The sequence below is a fragment of the Vombatus ursinus genome, unplaced genomic scaffold, assembly GCF_900497805.2.
Source record: "Vombatus ursinus unplaced genomic scaffold, bare-nosed wombat genome assembly UNPS02010284.1, whole genome shotgun sequence".
Classification (NCBI taxonomy): domain Eukaryota; kingdom Metazoa; phylum Chordata; class Mammalia; order Diprotodontia; family Vombatidae; genus Vombatus; species Vombatus ursinus.
Window position 1 is genome coordinate 13,428,825 of NW_020950062.1, and position 18,382 is coordinate 13,447,206.

The 18,382-nt window shown below is 34.9% G+C and overlaps 1 protein-coding gene across 3 annotated transcripts in view; it reads left to right on the forward strand.

Moving 5' to 3' along the window:
* CSMD3 (CUB and Sushi multiple domains 3) overlaps nt 1-18,382 on the forward strand; it is a 1,542,511-nt gene that overhangs the window by 838,030 nt on the left and 686,099 nt on the right. The gene's annotated exons all lie outside the window — the stretch shown is intronic.

Here is an 18,382-nt window from a genome sequence, read left to right on the forward strand (position 1 = left end):
AAGAAAGCTCATATAAAGTTATAAATTCTAAAAAGTTACATGAGCCAGTCCTGGGGCTTTCCAACACAGTCCAAAAAGAATAATAGCAACTATCATGATCCAATGTTAGGTCATCCTTCCAGCTGTGTGAGTAGAGTTTCTAACTTACCCTGTATCAGAATGATCAGGTAGCCAGTTTGGTTGGAACATATACTGCATAAAAGGGAATAATATGTAATAAGGCTAGAAACTTAGGTTGAAGATACATTATGAAGGAGTTTAAATGTCTAACAAAGGAGTTTCTATCCATGCTAGCACCAATAGGAACCACTTTAGCTTCTTAAGTAGGAAAGTAATATGGCCAAATATCAGATTTTTGCTTTAGGAATACCATTTTACAACTGTACTGATCATGGATCAGAGAGTGGAGATACTTGAGACTAATAGAATAACTAGGAGACTGCTGCACTAATCTATGAAAAAGGTGATAAGGGGGGCAGCTAGGTGGCACAGTAGATAGAATACCCATCCTGGATTCAGGAGGATGTGAGTTCAAATCCAACCTCAGACACATAATATTCACTAGCTGTGTGACCATGGGCAAGTCACTTAACTCCATTGCCTAGTCAAAAAAAAAAAAAAAGACAAAAAAGAAAAAGGTGATAAGGGTCTGAACTCAACTGATAGCTATGTGAATAGAGAGAAGAGGACTTTTTTTGTGTGTGTTTCTCTATTAATAATTATTTTTAATTAATCTATTGCTCCTATTTACCCTACTTTAAGCAATTTCAAACACATCCCAAAGAACACAATGCATCATTTCATGGTCCAGTAACACAAATTCTTACATTAGGCAAGTTCAAAAAGACATGTATTTCTGCATTTTAAGTTCCTCACCTTTCTGCTAGGGAGTTAGAGGCACATTTCAATTTCATTCTTTTTACACTTATAGATTTTGGTGTTGATCAGAGTTCTAAAATCTTCCAAAGTTGATTTTTTTCTATAATGTTATCATTATATAAATTATTCTCCTACTCCTTACTTTGCTCTACATCAGTTCATAAAAGTCTCCCAATTTCCTCTGAAACTGTCCATTTCACAATAATAATCCACTCCATCTGTCTACTACAATTGGTTTAGTCTTTCTTCAATAGTAGAAATTAGTTTCAAATTTTGGGTCCCCATAATAAGAGCTTCTGTAAATACTTTTACCCATACCATTCCTTTTCCTCTTTCTTTGATTTCTTAGCAATATAGGCTTAAGAGTGGTTTAGCTGGGTAGGGTATGCACAGATTGGCAACTTCCATGCTATAGTTTCATATTGCTTTCCAAAATAGCTGGACCAGTTATAGTTTCGCCAACCATTCTCTAGAGGAGACAGATATGAGGCAACTATTACCACTTTTGCATATAAGTAGTTAAGATACTTCTTTACATTTTTTAACTTAAGTCTACCACTCTGTAACTTATTGTCATGGATGAATTAGTGCTGAAATGGACCTTAGTCATCAGATCCAGTTTCCCCTTTTCTCCAGATGAGATAACTAAGATCTTCATAAAGGTGGCCTATATTTTTGACTCTAACCACAGTGGGGTTATTGTTTTTGGAGAATAATCTATAAATACTCACAGATTGCTTTTCTGGGTTGTAAATGATTGGATTTTCCCCCCTTAAAAAAACTATTTTAGAGTTGCTCATACTGAAAACTCATTACCATTTTTCTGCTTCCTCTCATATATACTTATAAGATGATTCTCTACTAAATGGAAGAGTAGACTTGGCCAGTGACCCTTCCATATCTTAAGCACTGCTTTCTTATATTTATGATAACAGCAAGTGATTTCACAGAGTTTTTATTCAGAAGAACTTTGTTAGGTAGCATATTTTCTAGTTCAGGGGTGAGGAACCTGTGGCCTCGAGGCCACATGTGGCCCTCAAGGGCCTCAAGTGTGGCTGTTTGACTGCATCCAAACTTTACACAACAAATTCCCTTAATAAAAGGATATGTTCTGTAAAACTTGGACTCAGTCAAAAGGCTATACCCAAGGATCTAGAAGGCCACCTGTGGCTTCGAGGCCAAGATGCCCCACTCCTGTTCTAGTCTATGACACCACGCATGTTTTAAGATTCTCAGTCATATTAAAAGAAAAAAAAAAGTAATGGGAAGATAGAGACATGAGGGGAAAGTTGGAGAAAGGTAAAATGAAAAAAAAAATTCTCTGTTTCTGTTGATCAGTCAACTAACCATTTTCTGCAAAAATACAAAAAACCAAGACAGCAGATCTCATACATAAGTACCACTTCTACTCCTTGCTGCCCCTGGTATAAATACTTGAAAGCTTATTAATATTATGATAATATCACACATAAATAATAAAAGTAGTTCTCAGCAGTGTTATTATAGTAATGGGTAAGTATAATGGGAAGGCATGATAATTTCAATTCAGCCTTATTAATACTGAAATGGTTTATTCTTCATGTAAGTTATAGGCCACTTGTGATGTTTCAGAGATCAAAATAGTATTTGAATAACTGGAAATCTTAGTGGATTTTAGGTGGGCAAAAATGGTAGAAATTCTAACCATTTCTCAAATTTTCCCCCTCTAAGAGACATGTATTTATTGCAACTTACTGTAACAATTGTATTAATGTCACAACATTAATACACAACACCCAGAGATTTTAACTCTGGGTGTTGTGTTGTTTTGTGTTGTTTTTTGTTTGTGTTGTGTTGTTTTGAGTAATTTTTCTATTACAAGAAATTATATAAGAAGTCAATTTAGATATTATCATTCTTTAGAATGTTCAACTAATTGATGGTTACTGACCCCATGCTAGTCAAGGCCATATGTAAAAAGGGTATTTTGATGATAATGATGATAGGAATTCTAAGAAATTTAAGAGGTCCTTGAATATGACCTCTTTTTATGGAAGAAACCAAAGCCAGAAAGTTTATGATTATCCAAGAACAAACAGGTAGTAAGTGTCAAAGTCAGCCTTTGACCCCAGTTCCTCTGATTCCAAAATCAATATATGTTCTGTTGACCACATTGCCTCCATCACTACATGGATCTTAGACAGATGATATGGATAAATGAATTTATCCCAGAACTGAACAAAGGGAAAAGTTTGGGCTGTATTGCTTTTGGGAAAAATGTGTAATATTTTTAAAGGTCCAAAGTTTCTACCTGAATAAAAGGCCCAAATTTTTAACAAAAAATTAAGAAATGTGATTTGCATCTAAAACTGGTAGAAGGCATATGATTTTACACCAAGATTGAAATAATACCAAAGAAAAATATAGCACTTGCAGTAAAGAAATTTTAAAGGCATTTAAACAGAGGTTCCCTAAGTGGGCAATACCACCTTCTGGGGTTGCTGGTATGATCTGGGGGTTGGGAGTAGCCTTGGGTGCAATTAGGGTGCATTGAATAAAATATAAGGAGGCAGTGGAATCATAAGTAAAGAAGAGAAGATAAGAAAATTTTGAAAAGTCTTTTGTACATTTCGTCTGTTATGTAACAGAGTTAAAGCAGTAATGGTTACAGTATTTTCCAAATAAACACACAAAATGCAAGTTATAACCCATCAGTAGTCAAGTCCACTGACAGGTCTTAATGAGCAAGTGTTGGCATGTGAGAATATTGTGCATTATTGGGAAATCTAGCGTGCATCAGCACGAATATATGCATGTAATTTATTTACGGTACGATGCTATGTGGTTACATGATGCAATTTTGCATCATCAAAATTTCAATGCAGGAAAAACTCACAAATTTACAATAAATTGTTTCATTTAAGATGCATAATTTTAAAAATATATATGTTATATTTTTTGAAATGATGCAAATTAAAAAAAAAACATTGAAGGATTAAAGAAAATAAATTTTCAGGGGGCACTAAGTAATTATTTTGGAAAAGGAGGCAGTAAGCCAAATATGTTTGGGAACCTCTGATTTTAGAATTTGGTGTGGGTTTATTTGATTTAAGTATAGTAATATCCATTTTAGTATTTTTTTTAATGTGGTAAAAATATTTGGTATGTTTAGGCACAGATATAATTGCCCTTATTGTCTTTATAAGTGTGCTGGTTACATCTATTCCATGACACTTTTTCTTTTCTTCTTTCTTTTTTTTTTAAAGATTATTAATTCTGCGACATGAGCCTCAGCTTTCTTATACATAGAGGAAGTATTTGTACTAGATGGTCTCTCAGCTCCCTTTTATCTCTAAATCCTTTGAGCCTATGAATAAGAGTTTCAGGAACTTCTTGCACTATCCTGCAAGCCTAAATCTCAGTATCAACTATAGGGAGATAACTCTGTAATACAATTTTTTTAAATGATATTGGAGTACAAATACTTCCTCTATGTATAAGAAAGCTGAGGCTCATGTTGCAGAATTAATAAAGAGCATAGTTTAAATTCAAACCTAGGTATTCTAACAACAAAGCCAGTATTTTCTCCTTTATATGATAAGAATAATCTTTAAAAAAAAAAGAAAGAAAAGAAAAAGTTTCATGGAATAGATGTAACCAGCACACTTATAAAGGCAATAAGGGCAATTATATCTGTGATTTTAAAATGTGGATAGCTCCCAGATGATATCTTAAGTGGCAAACATCAAGGTCATTGATAGCTATAGTTAGCTACAGGTCATTGAAGGGTTGAGAACCAATCATGGAGTTGGTCTTTTGGTAGAAGAATATGGCCCTAGTACTAACAGTGCATAAGCAACTAGCTAAAATATAGATAATAATCCCAGAACATAGATGATGTCCAGAGAGCAGGAATTATATTGTATTAGAACAAAATCAAGGTCTCCATTAACTATTCTTGCGAGAAAGCAGGAAGATAAGTATTTTATTCTTCCCTTCTGACTTTGTCATTGTCATATTATACTCAATCTGCATGGTGGCCTGAGATTATATTTGGAATTATTCATTCTTCCCCTTGAAGAAATATTTTTTTTTTAAAACAGAATAACCTCCTCAAAAATGTTCCGAATACTTTTTTTTTGTTATTGTTACAAATTGTTCATGATTGTCCTATTCATAGGAGATATGTTTATCTAAACTGCTTCTTTTCCTCAGAAGCAGAGTCTCTCACTTTTCTAAAATCATAATCTTTTTTCCTTGAATTGAGAGTGACAAGATGAACCATCACTATAGTTTAGACTAGAGAAGAGATAATGGGATAAAACATGGTTGTAAGATAGTAGAGAATGGGGGCTCCTATATTTTGCCTATCTTGAAGCTAGTAACTATTTTAGAAGAAATGGACATTCATATCCACCCCTTACATGGATATTTTTGTTCTCCTCTACTCTAGTTCTTCTGGAAGGCCAGCCAAAAAGCAGGGCCAGCCTTGTTTCAGACCTTGAGGGCAATGACAGAGGAGCAGACTAGGAAGTTTGTTTTTTTTTCTTCTATTACTAAGAACACAACAAACACCCTCCTCCTTCCAGTCCAGTAGCTGTTTCTGATTTCAGCATGACTATACACTTCCTTTATTCTATAAATACCTGTGGAATATGGCTCACATTCAGAAGCCTGCTGGTCCCACGGAGACTTCCTTTCTCTATGGGCTGATCAGTGCTTATCTCCGCCATGACATGGAACTTTCAATGGAATAAAGCTTTTTAATCACTTACAGTTTTAATACTGTATGAAGTAGTAATATCCATTTTAGTATTTTTTTTAATGTGGTAAAAATATTTGGTATGTTTAGGCACAGATATAATTGCCCTTATTGACTTTATAAGTGTGCTGGTTACATCTATTCCATGACACTTTTTCTTTTCTTCTTTCTTTTTTTTTTAAAGATTATTAATTCTGCGACATGAGCCTCAGCTTTCTTATACATAGAGGGTCTCCTCCACTGCCCCTCCTCCTGTGCTTCCTCCACCATGACAGCTATCTTTAAATATTTTAAGGGTTGTCATGTGGAAGAAGGATTAGACTTTTTTTCTTGGCCCCTGGGCAGAATAAGAAGCAGTGGGTGAAAGTTGCAGAGTTAAAGTTAAATTTGATGTCTGACAAAAATTAAACAACCAAAAACTTCCTAACAATTAGGGTTATCTAAACTAGAATGAATTGCCTGAGGGGGAAAATGGATCTCACTTAATAGAAGTCTTAAATAGAAGTTTTAGATCTGCTTGTCAGGTATGTTCTAGTTAGTAGCATGACATCATGGAAAGAGTACTGCCTTCTGAGTCAGAGGACTTGAGTTTTAATCCCACTTTTGACACTACCTGTACCACCTTGAGCAAGACACTTAAGCTTTTAAGGGATTGACTTCCTCATGTATGAAAAAACAGGGTTAGAGTAGATTGCTTCGGAGGTCCTTTCAAGCTGTACTTTTATGATCATAGTGGGGCATTTTTTCTGCTATATGTTGTACTAGATAGCTTCTGAGGTCATCTAATTCAGAAGTTTTGTGATTTTATTATTTATATTATCTTTTTTTTAAGGCAATTGGGATTAAGTGATTTGCCCAGGGTCACACAGCTAGTAAGTGTCAAGTATTTGGTCTGAGGCCAGATTTGAACTCAGGTCCTCCTGACGCCAGGGCCAGTGTTCTATCCACTGCACCACCTAGCTGCCTCTATATCATCTTTTTAATATGTATCAGCTCTTGAGTTTTATTTGGAGCCTATCTAAAGTCTATCCAATAGCATCCAGCAGTTTGGAATTCACTTTCTCATCTGGTATCGATAGCTTGTTGGTAAATTATTGTCAAAACCTAGTAGAGGGAAAGTCTTTAAAATCTACTTTCTTATCATAAATCTAAGACCTGGTTTGATATTTCTGTTGTTCATGAATCTGTTTAACAATATTCTGTTGTGTATGGTTTTTTTCTTCTGTATTTAACTTGTTGTATACCCCATACTTACATATCCTGTCACTATTACTAGAAAGAATTTCAAAACTAAATATATATATATATGCATATATATATATATATAATGTATATTTCAAAGAAGAAATATGGGTAAAACCAACAGAAATCCACCAAAATGTTTTAAGTCACTGAAAAGTTTTCTAAAATTACCACTATTGCAAAGTTGGCTATGCAACACAAATGAATTTTTCAGTTTACTTATTTTTGCTAGAATAATCAGTAATGGCTATAAAAAGTAGACATAGAGACTAGACCTATGACTTCATTGGTATAGGGAACTCCTGGGAGAAGAAAACCACTCTGTCAATGTAGGTTGTCACCTTCTCTGACGATTATAATGTTGGAGTTGCCTACAACACTAAAAGTTTTGATTGTCTTGATGAGGTTCACATAGACTGTATATGTCAGAGGTAGTAGAAAATGAAGCCAAATTTTCTTAGCTCTGAGACTAGCCTTCTATCTCCTATGCCATATTGCCTAATTTATTATACAAAAATCAGTAGCTGGTGGGAGACCATTCCAGCATGTTTTAGTCAAGTAATAAGACTCAACTAATATTGGACACTAGTGACTTGTTGACTATACCTTTAAATTTATTCTATAAATAGATAACTATAGTATTTACATTCAGTTCAGTTGAACTTTGGAAGTCTCAAGGAAAACAAGACAATATGACATTCCATGCTACAAATCAAAACTACAGTTCTTAATTCAAGAATTTCAGAACTTATTCAGTAAGTAGCACAACCCTGACAGGAATGAAATTACTGGCATCAGCTCATTTTTTGAATTATATAAGCTCGCCAAAAATTTGAAGTGGTTTTACCCAGAATGGGAGGAAGATATGCTCCTTTATATTCTTCTACCTTAAAAACCCACCAAAGTGGTCTTATGTAAGTTATCCTGAAGCTAAGGACCAAGCATGAAAAATGTTCAATCCCAGAGAAATCCTTTTGGCACAATTATGAACAACTCAAAATGTGAGGTCATAGAAATGGCATCATATCTTGACATCTTAGAGGATGTTTGCTTCTGCTGTGTGCCATAATTAAATGTGAAGAGTGAAGGTAATGCCACATTAAAATTGTGAATTTAAAGTCACTGTTCTGAAAATGCAGAGTTGCTCCATGCAGCATGCAGTATGCTACGTGTTTACAATCCAAGGTCCTGCTCATGTCCTTCAGTACTACTCTCAGGTCCTGTACAACCTCATGGAGTTCTTGGAGGGCACAATTCCAGTCCTGGAAAAGACATTTCTCATTCTCAGCAGCTTCATGGGGGTGAGGAGAAATAGTGTAGTGGAGCAGATCAGAGTGGAAATTCAACAATTAGCTAGTGATTTGGTGTTGCATTTATGTACACTGAATTGAAACTATCAAAACAACTTAACTGTCTCCCTCCTCCCCTTAGGGAGATTTTGATCTCATTTTCATATGTGCCTATTCAGGTGGACATGTTTATTCTGAGAACTATATCAGTGACTGTAATAGAGGTATCATCTTTTTACTTTATAAATCCCGGTACCTTTTCTCCTATATTTTTTGTATTTGAGGGAAAACAAGCTGTAAGAATAACTCATTTCATGTGGGGGTGGTATCAAAATTTTGTTTTAGTATATGACATCTTATCTAGTTATTTTTCTATATTGCCTTCCTCTGTACTCCTTATTATCACTGGATTTATCATCAGAACTTGTAAGATAAAGAGCGAATCTGAAACAATAATGATGACAATAATGTAACACCTGGGGCACTCTTTCTCCTATATATAGAACCCTAGAAAAGCTTTCCCATATTCAAGGCACTTACTTCAGAAACTATGGAGAATAAGTCCTCATAAGTGTATTACTTTTTACTAACCAGACAGATAGCACGTTGTTGTTTTTCAGTCATGTCTGACTCTTCACGACCTCATTTTGGGATTTTCTTGGCAAAAATACTAGAGTGGTTTGCCATTTCCTTCTGCAGCTCATTTTAAAGATGAAGAAGCTGAGACAAACAAGGTTCAGTGACTTGCCCAAGGTCACATAGCTACTAAGTATGTGAGGCCAGATTTGAACTCAGGAAGATGAGTATTTCTTGACTTCAGGCCTGCTCTCTCTCCACTTTGTCACCTCACTGCCTCATGGGTGGTACATTACTTTAAAATAAAAGATAGTTATTCATGTATCATAGCAAATAAAGTAATAGGAAAAAAACATGCAAATAGGTGTCCTCACTAAAACATTATCATGTCACCATTGGAGAAAGCATACATGTAGAAAACAAGTGTTTGGCCAGGAAATACATATAGATTACACATATTGGCAACATGTTATGGAACATGTATGAAAGGACACTGATCTAGAATTCATGAAGCTAGGGCGTACATCTAGAGAAATGTGTTCAGGGACAAATGTGGCTGGGATAACTCATACTTCTGATTCCAAAGTACTGCTAATAACTTTCAGTGATGGGAGATAGAAGATGGCAGAGAGAAACCAGAAAGCTGCCTGAGTTCTCTCCACTTTCACTTGGAAACAACGTTAAATCAAACCTCTAAAAGGATTCTGGAGTGACAGAACCCACAAAAAGATGGAGTGAAGCAATTTTCTACCTTAAAATAACTTAGAAGGACTTAAGGTCTGTCTCACTTAGGTAAAAGGGATGTACAGTCCAGCACAGTTAGTATCTGGGCAAGCCAGTGGAAGGCTCTTAGACACAGCACAGATCAGCAACTGAGGCCCCTTGGTCATAGCTCAACAGGCCAGCAGTGAGGCCTCCATCCTCAGTGTAGAAGGTAAATTGTGAGCCCTGGAACTCTGGCACAACAGGTACAATTAGGCTGGACCACCCCTAGGGCAGTAGGCAAGCTGCAAGCACCTGAGGCCTTGGTGTGGAAAGCCAGTAACCAGGCCCCAAGCCCCAAGCATGAAAGCTTGGGATAGTGCCCTCTGTGTGCCAGGAGCAGAGCTCAACTTTAAAAGTCATGAAATAGTCTGCAAAAATGAGCAAGAAACAGAAGAGAGCCCTGACTATAGAAAGCTACTATGGTGACAGGAAAGATCAAAACAAAAACTCAGAAGAGAACAACAATGTCAAGCCTACATGTGAAGCCTCAAAGGGGAGTATGAATTGTTCTCAAGCCCAAAAAGTTCTCTTGGAAGATCTCAAAAAGGATCTTAAAAATCAAGTAAGAGAGATAGAAAAAAAATTGGGAAATGAAATTAAAGTTATGAAGGCGAAATATGAAAAAAGAGTCAATAGCTTGGAAAAGAAAGCACAAAAATTCACTGGAGAAAACAACTCCTTTAAAAGTAAAATTGGCCAAATGGAAAAGGAGGTACAAAAGCTAACTGAAGAAAATAATTCCTTAAAATTTATAATTGGGCAAATAGAAGCTAATGGTTCTATGAGACATCAAGAATCAGTCCAACAAAATTAAAAAAATTAAAAAATAGAAGAAAATGTAAAATATCTCATTGGTAAAATGACTGACCTTGAAAATAGATCTAGGAAAGATAATTTAAGAATTATTGGAATGCCTGAAGGTCATAATCAAAAAAAAGAGCATGAACGGCATCAAAAAATTTTCAAGGAAAACTGCCCTGATAGCCTAGAAACAGAGGGTAAAAGAGTTATTGAAAGAATCTACTCATCACCTCCTGAAAGTGATCCCAAAAAGAAAATTCCAAGGAATATTGTAGTGAAATTCCAGAATTATCAGATCTAAGAGAGAATCCTGCAAGTAGCCAGAAAGAAATAATTCAAATATCAAGGTGCAACAGTCAGGATTACACAAGACTTAACAGCTTCTACATTAAAGAATCAGAGGGCTTGGAATATGATATTCTGGAAGGCAAAGGAGCTTGGATTACAACCAAGAGTTACCTACCCAGCAAAACTGAATATAATCCTTCAGGGGGGAAATGGACATTCAATTAAATAGGGGACTTTTACACTTTCCTGATGAAAAGACCAGAACTGAACAGAAAATTTGATCTTCAAATACAAGGCTCAAAAAGGTAAACAGGAAAGAAAAAAAAATCCTGTTATTCGGTAAGATTTAAACTGTTTTCCCTATACAGGAAGATGATACTTATAACTCTTGAGAACTATATCTCTATTAGGATGGTTAGAAGGAATATACATAGACAGAGGAAATAGGTGTAAATTGACTGTGATATCATGAAATAAAAAAAAGTTAAAGGGTGAAAAAAAGGATTGTACTGGGAGAAGAGAAAAGGAAGAGGAAGAATAGGGTAAATTACATCACATGAAGAAATGCAAAGATCTGTTACAGTGGAGGGAAAGAAGGGAGCAGGTGAGCATTGTTTAAGCCTTACTCTCATCAGATTTCACTTAAAGAGAGAATAACATGCACACTCAGTTGGGTATAGAAATTTATCTTACACTATAAGGAAGTAGAAGGGAAAAGGGGAAAGAAAATGGAAAGGGATGTGATAGAAGGGAGGACAGAAGGGAGGGCTGAAGTAAAAGGGGAAAGAAGAAAGAAAAGGGAGGGACCGAGAGAAAGGAGGACAGATTTAGGGACGTCTGAAGCAAAACTCTGGTGAGGAGGGAAAGGGTGAAAGGAGACAGAAAAGTATAAACAGGGGGGAAAATAAGATGGAGGGACATACACAGTAATCATAACTGTGAATGTGAATGGAATGAATTCTCCCATAAAATGGAAGCAGATAGCAGAGTGGATTAAAAAACAGAGTCCTGCAGTATGTTGTTTACAAGAAACACATTTGAAGCAGAGAGATACACATGGTAAAGTTAAAAGGCTGGAGCAGAATATATTATGCTTCAGCTGAAGTAAAAAAAAAAAAAGCAGAGGTAGCAATCCTTATCTCAGACAAAGCAAAAGCAAAAATAGATCTAATTAAAAGAGATAAGGAAGGAAACTACATCTTGCTAAAAGGTACCATAGAAAATGAAGTCATATCAATACTAAACACATATATACCAAGTGGTATAGCATCCATATTCTTTTTCTTTTTTTTTAAGGCAATTGGGGTTAAGTGACTTGCCCAGGGTCACACAGCTAGTAAATGTTAAGTGTTTGGTCTGAGGCTAGATTTGAACTCAGGTCCTCCTGACTGCAGGCTCGGTGCTTTATCCAGTGCACCACCTAGCTGTCCCTGCATCCAGATTCCTAGAGGAGAAGTTGAGTGAGTTACACGAAGAAATAGCAAAACTATACTAGTGGGGGACTTCCCCCACTCCCTCCCCCTCTCAGAACTAGATAATCTGACCACAAAATGAAGAAAAAGGAAGGTAAGGAGGTGAATATGTTAGAAAAGTTAGATATATTTGACTTCTGGAGAAAATTGAATGTGGATAGAAAGGAATATACCTTTTCCTCAGCAGTATATGGTACCTACACAAAAATTGACCATGTACTAGTGCATACGAACTTCATAATCCATTTCAGAAAGGCAGAAATATTAAATGCATCCTTTTCAGATCATGATGAAGTAAAAATTACATGTAATAAAGGGCCACGGAAAGATAGACTAAAAATTAATTGGAAGCTAAATAATTTAATCCTAAAGGATGAGTAGATCAAAGAACAAATCATAGAAACAATCAATAGCTTCATCCAAGAGAATGACGATAATGAGAAAACATAACAAAACTTATGGGATGCAGTGAAAGTGATTCTTAGAGGAAGTTTTATATCTCTCAGTGTTTACATGAGTAAAATAGAGAAAGAGGAGACCATTGAATTGGACATGCAACTAAAAAAGCTAGAAAAAGAAAAATTAAAAATCCCCAATTAAAAACAAAATTAGAAATTCTAAAAACCAAAGGAAAGATTAATAAAATTGAAATTAATAAAATTATTGAACAAATAAATAAAAGAAATTGCTGGTTTTATGAAAAAACAATAAAATAGATAAACCTTTGGTTAATTTCATTTAAAAAAATAAAGAAGAAAAACAAATTACCAGTATCAAAAATGAAAGGGATGAATTTGCCATCAATGGAGAGAAAATTAATACTATAATTAAGAGCTATTTTGTCCAACTGTGTGCCAATAAATCTGACAATCTAAGTGAAATGGATGAATACTTGCAAAAATATAAATTCCCCATATTAACAGAAGAGGAAATAAAATACTTAAATCACTCCATTTTAGAAAAAAGAAATTGAACAAGCTATCAATGAACTTCCTAAGAAAAAATCTCCAAGGCCAGATGGATTTACAAGTGAATTCTACCAAACATTTGAAGAACAATTAATTCCAATACTACTTAAAATATTTGGGGAAATAAGTGAAGAAGGAGTCCTTCCAAGTTCTTTTCATGATACAAATATAGTGCTGATAACTAAACCAGGAAGAGCCAAAACAAAGAAGGAAAATTATAGCTAAATTTCACTAATGAGTATTGAGGCAAAAATTTTGGGTTTTTGTTTTTGTTTTTTTTAGGCAACTGGGGTTAAATGACTTGCCCAGGGTCACGCAGCTAGTAAGTGTCAAGTGTTTGGTCTGAGACCGGATTTGAACTCAGGTCCTCCTGACTTCAGGGCCAGTGCTCTATCCACTGTGCCACCTAGCTGCCCCAATGTAAAGATTTTAAATAAAATATTAGCAAACAGATTACAACAATTTATCACAAAGGTAATACACCATGACTAGGTGGGATTTATACCAGGAGCAAAGGGCTGGTTCAATATTAGGAGAAATATCAATATAATTGACCATATCAATAATAAAACTAACAGAAATCATATGATATTCTCAATAGATGCAGAAAAAGGTTTTGACAAAATACAGTACCCATGCCTATTAAAAACACTAGAGAGCATAGGAATATATTGAGCTTTCCTTAAAATGATAAGTAGCATCTATCTACAACCATCAGCAAGCATTATCTATAATGAGAATAAGGTAGAAGCATTTCCCATAAGATTAGGGGTGGTACAAGGATGTCCATTATCATCACTATTATTCAATATTGTGCTAGAAGTGTTAGTGATAGCAACAAGAGAAGAAAAAGAAATTGAAGGAATTAGGGTAGGCAATGAGGGAACAAAACTGTCTCTCTTTGCAGATGATATGATGATATACTTAGAGATCCTAGAAAATCAACTAAAAAAATTAATTGAAACAATGAACAACTTTGGAAAACTTACAGAATATAAAACAAACCCACATAAATCATCAGTATTTCTATATAGTACCAACAAAAGCCAGCAGCAAGAGATAGAAAGCGAAATTCCAATTAAAGTAACTGTAGACAGCATAAAATATTAGGGATTCTACATGCCAATACAAACCCAGGAAATATATGAACACAATAACAAAACACATTTCATGCAAATAAAATAAGATTTAAACAATTTGAAAAATATCAAATACTCATGGATAGGCTGAGCTAATATAATAAAAATGACATTTCTACCTAAATTTATTTTCTTATTCAGTACCATACAAATCAAACTACCAAAAATTATTTTATAGTGCTAAGAAAAATTATAACAATTCTTCTGGAAGAACAAAAGGTCAAGAATATCAATGGAATTAATGAAAAAGAAATGCAAAGGAAGGTGGACTGGCCATACTAGATCTAAAACAGAAAAAAAGTGGAAATCATCAAACTATTTGGTACTGGCTAAGAAATAGAGTGATGGATCAGGTTAGGTACCCAAGACACAGTAGTAGATGGCTATAGTAATTTACTATGTGATAACTCGAAAGACTTCAGCTTTGAGGATAAGAACTCACTATTTGACAAAAACTGCTGGGAAAACTGGAAAATAATATGGCAGAAACTAGGCATAGACAAACATCTCACATTAGATAAGGTCAAAATGAGTACATGATTTAGACATAAGACATGATACCATAAGGAAATTAGGAGAGCAAGGAATCGTTTACCTGTCAGAACTATGGAGAAAGTTATAAAATGAAAAATGGATAATTTTGATTACATTAAATTAAAAAGGTTTTGCACAAACAAGACCAATGCAACCAAGATTAGAAGGAAAGCAGAAAGAGGAAACAATTTTTACAGCCAGTGTTTCTGATAAAGTCATCATTTCTCAAATATATAGAGAACTGTCAAATTTAAAAGAATACAAGTCACTTCCCCAATTGATAAGTGGTCAAAGGACATGAACAGGCAGTTTTCAGCTGCCTAGTTAGCCTAAAGCTATCTATAGTCATATGAAAAAAATGCTCTAAATCACTATTGATTCAAGAAATGCAAATTAAAACAATTCCGCTTCACACCTATCAGATTGGTTAATATGACAGAAAAGAAAAATTATAAATATTGGAGAAGATGTGGAAAAATTGGAACACTAATGCATTGTTGGTGGCATTGTGAATTGATTGAACTATTCTGGAGAGCAATTTGGAACTATGCCCAAAGGGCAACCAAACTGTGCATACTCTTTGATATAGCAATACCACTACCAGGTCTGTCTACCAAAGAGATCATACAAAAAGGAAAAGGACCTACATGTACAAAAATAATTATAGCAGCTCTTTTTGTGGTGACAAAGTTTTTTTTTAATTTTTTATTAATTTATTTTGATTTATCAACAATCACTTATATATCCTTCTGAGTTTCAAATTTTTCTCCCCCTCCCTCCCCATCTTCCTCCCCAAGACCAAGCACAATCTGATATTGACTATACACATACATTCCTATTAAACATATTTTCACATTAGTTATGTTGTAAGGAAGAATTAGAACCAATACGAGGAACCATCAGAAAGAGAAAACAAAAACAAAAAAATCATAAGAAAAAATAGCAAATAGTATGCTTCAATTTGCATTCAAACTCCATAATTCTTTCTTTGGATGTAGATAGCGTTTTCCATCATGAGACTTTTGGAGATATCTTAGATCTTTGCATTGCTGAGAAGGGCTAAGTCTATCAAAGTCAGTCGTTAAACAATGTAGTTGTTACTGTGTACAGTGTTCTGGCTCTTCTCACTTCACTCAGCATCAGTCCATACAAGTCTTTCCAGGTTTTACTCTGATGTCCTCCTGCTCATCATTTCTTATAGCACAATAGTATTCCATTACATTCATATACCATAATTTGTGCAGCCGTTCCCCAATTAATGGGCATACACTCAATTTCCAGACATTAAATGACAAAGCCAGGATTTAAACCTATATCTTCTGGGTCCAAATCAAGTACTATTTATATAATGCCATAAAACCTACTATCTGAAATGCAGAGGCTACGAAGCATCTCCTTAAGAGGGAGGACTGATACTTTTTTTTTTTTTTTAGCACATAGCTGAAGACTAATTTTAATTTGAAAGGCTAAAACTAAGTCTATTATTTTGGCTCATTTAGTCTGATATACATGACTCCAGAAAATTCTCTGAAGTCTTTTTAAAAAATTTCTTTTAATTCCTCAAAATCTCTGAATGTGAATCAATGTTCACCAATACTATTTATTCCTACTTGACACATGAAGCTTTTATGTAGAAATTTATTTTCCCCTAGTTACATGTAAAAACAATTTTTAACATTCATTTTCAAAATTTTGAGATCCAAATTCTCTCCCTTCCTCCCTCCCCTCCACCCTCCCCCTATTGAGAAGGCAAGCACTTTGATCTAGGTTATACATGTGTAGTCATGCAAAACATGTTCATAATAGTCATCTTTTGAAAGAAAACTTAGGCAAGAAAAAAACTCAAGAAAAAAAGTAAAACAAAAAAGTAAGTTCAATCTGTGTTCAGGCACCATCTTTCTCTGGGGTTGGATAGCAATTTTTAATTATAAGTCCATCAGAATTGACTTAGATCATTGTATTGCTGAGAATAGCTAAGTCATTCACAGCTGATCATCTTACAATATTGATGTTACTTTGTACACAGTATATTTCATTTCGTATCAGCCCATGCAAATCTTTACAGATTTTTCTGAGATCATCCTGCTCATCATTTTTTATAGTAAAATGGTATTCCATCATAATCACATACTACAACTTGTTCAGTAATTCTCCAGTTGATGGGAATCCCCTCAACTTCTAATTCTTTACCCCCAGAAAAAAGCTGCTATAAATATTTTTGTACATATGAGTACTTTTCCTTTTCCTTTTTTATCTCTTTTGGTATACAGGCCTAGTAGTGGTATTGCTTGGTCAAAGGGTATGCATGGTTTTATAGTCCTTTGGGGATAGTTCCAAATTGATCTACAGAATGTTGAATCAGCTTACAACCTCACCAACAGAGCATTAAAGTCTCATTTTTTCCCACATTCCCTCCAACATTTGTCATTTACCTTTTCTGTCCTATTAGCCAATCTAATAGCTATGAGGTAGTATTTCAGTATTGTTTTAATTTTGTACTTCTCCGATCAATAGTGAGTTAGGGTATTTTTTTCATTTGGCTATAGATACCTTTGATCACTTCATCTGATAACTGATCATATCTTTTGGTCATTTATCAATTGGGAAGTGGCTCTTATTTTTATACATTTGATTCAGTTCTCTGTATTTAAGAAATGAAGCCTTTATCAGAGAAACTTGCTTCAAAAAATTTTTTTACAGTTACCATCGCTAATTGTATTTCCTTCCATCCTATCTCCCCTTTATTGTATTTTCTCTCTCCTTTCGCCCTGTCCCTCCTCAAAAGTGGTTTTGCCTCTGACTTCCTCTCCCCCACCAATCTTCCCTACCATCTATCACTCCCCCCTCTTATCCCCTTCTGCTTCTACTTTCCTGTAGGGTAAATAAGATAGATTTCTTTACCCAATTGAGTGTGTATGTTATTCCCATTTTGAGTCAATTCTGATGAGAGTAAGGTTCACTCACTCCCTCTCACCTCCCCCCTATTCCCCTCCACTGTAAAAGCTTTTTCTTGCCTCTTTTTTGTGAGATAATATACCCTATTCTACCTCTCTTTTCTTCTTTCTCCCAGAATACTCTTCTCTCACCCCTTAATTTTATTTGTTAGATATTATCCCTTCATATTCAACTTATACCTCTACTATTCAACTTATACCTCTACCCTCCATCTATATATACTTCTAACTACCTTAATAATGAGAAAGGTCTTATGAGTTATAAATATCATCTTCCCATGTAGGAATGTAAACTGTCCTTTATTATTTGCCTTTCCTGCTTACATTTTTATGTTTCTCTCGAGTCTTGTGTTTGAAAGTCAAACTTTTTATTCAACTCTGGTCTTTTCATCAAGAATGCTTGCAAGTCCTCTATCTCATGAAATATCCATTTTTGCCCTGAAGGATTATACTCAGTTTTGCTGGGTAGATGATTCTTGGTTGCAGTCCTAGCTCCTTTGCCCTCTGTAATATCAAATTCCAAGACCTCTGATCCTTTAGTGTAGAAGGTGCTAAATCTTATGTTATCCTGACTGTGGCTCCATTATCCTTGAATTGCTTCCTTTTGGCTGCTTGCAATATTTTCTCCTTGACCTGGGAACTCTGGAGTTTGACTGTTGGTATCTCTTTCAGGAGGTGATTGGTGGATTCTTTCAATTTCTATTTTACCCTCTGGTTCTAGAATATCAGGGCAG